Here is a 6,247-nt window from a genome sequence, read left to right on the forward strand (position 1 = left end):
AGGGTCCATTGAACCTCAAGATTCAAGAGCCTTTTCTTTGCATTGGTTCAGCACGACAGTCACCCAGAGAAAGTGCTTTGAGCTCCTGACCAGAAGTGATACATTGGCTTCAAAGTGGCTCCTGCTTCTGTTTTAGTTTGTGCCAACAGGTGTCTACTGCATGATGGCACTGTGGGCTGCAAAGTGGATGGTGCCTGAGGCCTTCTCAGTGATATGTGGACTTCTCTGCAACAGATACCCAGGCTTCTTCCAGCCTGCACCACGACTCCAGGACAGGTGGGCAGGACCTGGGCAAACTGTCTTATTCAGCCAGGCAACTCCCCTAGCATTACAAAATCCCAAATCAAAACCCTTTGAGGACAGGTATAAAGCAGGGACTTGTCCTGCATTCCTGCTTACCCTCGTGTTGCCAAGGCCTAGCAGGAAGCCTTGCATGGAAGAGGCAGTCAACAAATACTGATTGGTTTCTACAACCTGTGTTCTGGAGGAGACTCACTGTCAGGAGGTTTCCCCGTTCCAGAAGTACCCAATGCACAGAGCAATCCCATGCTGCAAAGTCCTTATGACCTGGTTGCTTGCTCAGCTGCTGTACTGGTTCTTTCCTTTGTTATAGATACAGCTAACTGATTTGCCTATACTTGCTGCATCCCAGTCCTCAGTCCATCAATTTGTTAGAGATACCCAGTCATAACTGAATCTCAGCCTTGGCTGACGTGTCTTGGAGCTGCCCTTGAACTGTCTCCTAATTCTCAACTTTCCAGCACATATGCATACCACCATCACCACCACGTCCTCCACCACCATCACCACCACCAACATATATTTATCCATGTAATTCTGGGGATTGTCACCCATTTGTGAGCATGGCTTCTATTGTAGACTGAGTGGAAAGAGAGCTAGGAGCCCTTCTTCATATCTTGACAGCCACAGACCTGTTCTGAGACTTTGGGAAAGTCACATAACCTTTTGTTTTCTCACCTATGAAGTGAGGATTTTGGCAGAGACGGTCTTCTAGACTTACAGTATTCTATAATTCCATGAATGCCTTAGGCTTTCGAAATTCACTCTTACCTTTAAAAAGGTTAGTCAATTTACTAATTATAACCTGAAAGTCCTTTTGATATTTAAAAAATTCTCTTGCTTTCTCTTTGTTCTTTGAAAATTTAGAGCTGCCTCATTTTATAATGCCTAAAGCCTATATTTATAATCAGCATCTATTTCATGGTTCTGAGCCATTTTTCACATAATTGTCTTTTTTTTTTTTTTTGCTTTGGAATTAGTTCTTTTGTGGTTAATGTATAGCAGAAACAAAATGACTTTTGAAAAAGCCCTTTGGGAACCATGGGGCTCACAGCTGTATCACTTGGAGCCCACAAAGCAGTGAGAGAGAACTGGGTCTCAGAAGGGAAGGCAGCCCCAGTATGAGGGGAGAGAGAACAGAGCAGCTGAGGTTGGAGGCAGGTGATGTGCTGTAGATCTGTAGGAGATAGTGGTTTGGGGGTGGCCTGGAATAAGCCAGAAAATGGTAGTCTGGACTCCAGAGGGGAAGGGATGAGTACACCAGGGAGCCTGGCAGAGGGTGGCAGGTCAGGGAGCACAGGGAGGGCGAGAGCTGAGGGGGTGCAGGCAGAGGTTCTGTGTGTTTGTGGGGTAATCTGGGCCCTTCAGGAAGGACAGGACCTTACCTAGGACCCACAGATGGGTAGATTTAGGTATATTTGGGTTTCATATGTAAATTCTGAGATATCTGAAAAGTTTAGGGGGATTATTGAAGCAAAGAATGGGACTTCTTAATCAAGGGCATAGGGGCTTGGAGCATCAATATTTGGGGTGTGACCGTGTATAAAATATCACATCATTTCTACTCATCAGCTACTGTAGTCTAGGTGGCAGATGTATTTGGATTTAATATCTCATAAACATGTATATTTCTCTCATTCCAGATTGTGGATTGAGGCATTCTCAATTCTTTAGTCACATAGGTGGGTGCCAGTTTCCCTGTAGAAGGGGTTTAAGGTGATGCTCTGACTGGGGGGCCAAGGCATTAGAATCAATGAAAATAAAAAATAAAAAGATTTGACTCTCATTCTTAAATGATAGAATATTTAGGTATAGAATACTAGGATGATGACTGTTTTCAATCATGACGTTAAAGATGTGATTCCACTGTGTCCCAGAAAAGTCTGTTATTACTCCAGATGCCATCACCTTGCAGTCAATCTGCCTTTTTTCTGGATTTAAGTTTAAGATGTTCTCTTTATTGCTGCAATTCTACCATTTCACCACAGCATTTTTAAGTCTGGACTCATTTGCTTTTTGTGTATCTTTATTAAGATAGAGTATGATTTTAAACTGGAGGATTTATAACTTTAAAAAAAACTTAAAAAAATCAAAGTATTCTAAATATAAAGGTAAATTGGATAATTTACTGGTTTTATGGAAGCTGATCCGGGATTTTTTTTTTTTTTCTGCATGTGATTGGCTAGTTCACCCCGCAAATAAGAGCAGCTGACACTGATGGAACACTTATTGTGCGGTAAGTACCTTAGTGCGGGATACTGTTATCCCCCCATTTTACAGGAATGGAGTACTGAGGTTCGGATAGGTTCAAGGTCACGTGACTGCACATGGTAGAGGTAGGGTTTGAATGCAGGGCAATTTGCTTTAGCAACTACTGTTTTTCACTACCTTGCTATACTTCCTGTTGATATTAGCCTAAAGTTTTTAAACCTTTAGTCTGCTCATTTTTCTTTAAAAAATTTTATTTTATTGTATTTGGGGAGGCTCTTAGGGGGCTAACGGAGATTACTTGAAGAGGACAAAGGCCCCCACTCATAACCAGGTTCTCCTGTCTTCAGGTTTGAAGCTACTTTCTCAAGCATGTTTCTGCTCATCTTTCCCACGAACCCTATTCCTCTACCTCAGAAAGATGCGCCCCTGCCCAGGGACCCTCTAGGGTGTGCAGGGCCCTGAGCAAATATTTTTCATAAAATTGTCTATATAAACCATTTTGACTAAGACAAATAATTGCAATTAACTTAAAATTTAAATTAAGTTAATTTTGAAGAATTTAAAATCCATGGGCTCGTGTGATAGAGTGATTGATTGTTGGCAATAGAGAAAAAAGGGTGGAGAAGAAGCACTTACGGATTTGTTTATTGTCCAGTTGGTGCATGGGAAGACTGTAGACATCACACCCTGTTCAGGTCCAGGAATTATCTCTTCATGTTCTTCACTGTCAAATGCACCATTCCTGGCTAATTTCATACCCCTCATTATGAGGAAATGTGGTAATGTTATTGCCCCCATTGCTGTGGTTGTTTGTACTGAAACAAAATAGATCTGCTTGTACCTGCAATTCCCTGATCCCTGTTATTTAAAGCTGGTGACATCGTTGTTTACGAGGCTGCATCTGCCTCATGACACCTGTGAGTCCTGGTGTCCAATGACCCTCTCCAATGCTGTGGTGCCTCGTTGTTGGTGAGCACAAATACAGACCTCATTTGCAGTATACAAGAAAATGAGAAAGATTAACTTTCTGGTCTTGTTACCTTTACCATTTGGAATTTTATAACATGAAGGTAGAACCCATCTTCCGATCATGTCTCCTCTTGAAATTTTTAGGCTTTAGTCACTGCCTTCCTAGAATGTGGTCTCTCTCTGTAACCAAGCAGGACTTTATGGGGCCTTCCCAGGACAGACCCCTCCCCTATGTCCTCTGCTGTAGCTCCTCTGTGAAGTACCCAGGTAATAGTATCTCATTTCTAGTTCCTGAGTTTTTAAAAACCACCACCAAATGGAAGAAATTAATTACTTGATGACCAAGGGCAATGTAGCCCCCAGACTTTCTAGTGTCTAAGGGCTGCTCACCATCACTGTCAACCAATCAGAGAATTGTGCACAGCTGATCAAACCCTGGGATGCCCCTCCCTCAGCCAGCCTTTAAAAATGCTCAGCTGAAACCCTTCAGGAAGTTCGGGGTTTTTGGGGGGGGCATGAGCCACCTGCTCTCTTTGCTTGGCCCTGCAATAAACCTGCTCCAAACTCCGATGTTTCGGTTTGTTTGGCCTTATTGTGTGCTGGGCACACGAACTTGCGTTTGGTAACATTTCAATATTGACACACTTTTGCCTGCAGGGAGGCTGGGAGTGGCGTGAGAAGAGCATGGTATTCTGCAAGGCATGTCCCTCTGTCCTCTGTGGTGGCTAAGGACTGGCCCTGGGGAGGACAATGTTGCCACATCAATTGGCGGCAAGAGAGGATGTCCATTAAAGGACTCGCCAGTGCTGCAAAGTAACAGTTTCAAGAGGCCCCGGGGGATGTAGGTGAGACACCTCGAGGACTGCTGGACACTTGGCATGGATCCTGTGAGGGCCTGAGAGGCTTCTCTGGGTGCCAGCAGCAGGAGAAAACGTAGCGTCCACACCTGCTGCTCCCTGATGGCGTAGGTAGAATGTGGAGGGATGAGGACTGATGCATGAGCCCTGAACTAATTCTGGGAAAAACGTGTCACCCCAAATCAGCGTGTTAACACCATTTTAGGGGCCCAATCTTTCCCCCCTTTTTTCAATTTTATTAGGCAGAATTATTACAGTTTGACTGCACATATACATTATATTGCATGTAAATACCTGTAAATAATATACAGCACATATTTTTTTAGTTTACGTATGTGTACTGATCATTGTTTCTAAGAACAGTTTAGAGCTTTAGCTTTTTAAACTTATATAGTTATTAAAGGAATAAAGCCAACCACAAAATAAGAATGAACAGAATGAGGTAATCCAATTGTAAAGGACAGTGAAATGTACTTACACATATTCAATAAATCAGTCATCTAAGTTATAAGTAATAAGTAGTTCATTTGTGTCCTTGCTTTTTAATTTAATTTTACTTTTATATAGGGGCCCAATCTTGGATGATCTTCCAGAGAAATATTGTACTAAATAAGAAGAGGGGTTTACTGGCTCAGCCACTGAAACTGGTGGCACGTAGGCATGTGTCCCAGAGCTCTTTAGGGCATCTGAGCAATCCCACATTCAGAGTGGAGAATCAGTGCTGAGAAAGGAAGAAACAGGTACTGAGTTCTGTGTCCCAGTCTGTGCTTGAGGTGCCTTCTCAGTCGGCACTGCTGGCCTCAGCCAGTTCTAGGGCCTGGAGGGGGACTCTGGAAATTTCCAAGAAGGCACTTGAAAGAGCAGACCCCCACGAGGCCTGGGGCCCCTTTCCTGCCCAGGTCAAGCGTGTATTGCTCCTGCTCCTCTCCTCACTCAGGTGCCCACATCTCCAGGTGCACGTGTAGAGCTGAGCTCTGGTCCTCTGCACACGGACACGGGAGGAGACGATAGGCCGTGGTGAGTTCTTGTTTGGTGAGTGAGGGTAGATGTGGGTCCTCTGACTTACGTCTTCCATTTGGGGTAGTCACTTCTTTTACCAGTGGATCAATGAAAGGAAATACTGTCACAAAAAGAAACATTTATTTTGTTCTTGACATACAGCCTGAATCTGCACTGAGGACAGGGCGTTTCTCCCATCTTGCGGAGTCTGCCCTGACCTTGGCCTCAACAGGGCTCTATTCTTGGATGGAGGAGCTTTACTTTCTTGCTTCACCTGGAAACCTTCCACTAAATGTTTGCTCTTTGCTTACCTGAGGGAGGCCTCCTGCCTTGGATAAGCTCTCAAAGCTGGAGATACCACCTAGTGAGCATGAATGTCTGTGTACGTGGTGTTTTGGGGGCTGTTGTGGGTGTTATTGTTTTGTCTTTTGCCAATTATTCTTGTGACATAAAATATATTTTTAAAAAAATTTAGGTGTGTTTCATGGTACAGTAGGTGCTGGATTCCTAACTTAACAGTGAGGCGGGAAGCCCCATAAAAAGACCAGCAGGACCCCTATGCAAGGCTGCTGCTCTCCTCTTCGCACCGTCCAATTCCCTGGCCCAGAGGCTCTATCTCACTTTTTGCCTCTAAAGCGGCTAACTTACACCTAGAATTCTATTGGCTCCCTGAGCTCACTCTCCTTCACTCCTGATTGGTTATTACTCTGACTTCTGATTGGTTATTACTTTCACTTCTGATTGGTTATTACTCTCACTTCTGATTGGTTATTACTCTCACTTCTGATTGGTCCACTTCCCTAACTTCTGATTTGTCCATTTGTAGTACTTCATTTGCATGGAATGCACTCCTGATTGGTTTATTTCTACAAAGCTTGTTCCTGGTTGGTCAACTTCTGTTGTACTTTATT

The sequence above is a fragment of the Camelus ferus genome, chromosome 1, assembly GCF_009834535.1.
Source record: "Camelus ferus isolate YT-003-E chromosome 1, BCGSAC_Cfer_1.0, whole genome shotgun sequence".
In the NCBI taxonomy this organism is placed as follows: domain Eukaryota; kingdom Metazoa; phylum Chordata; class Mammalia; order Artiodactyla; family Camelidae; genus Camelus; species Camelus ferus.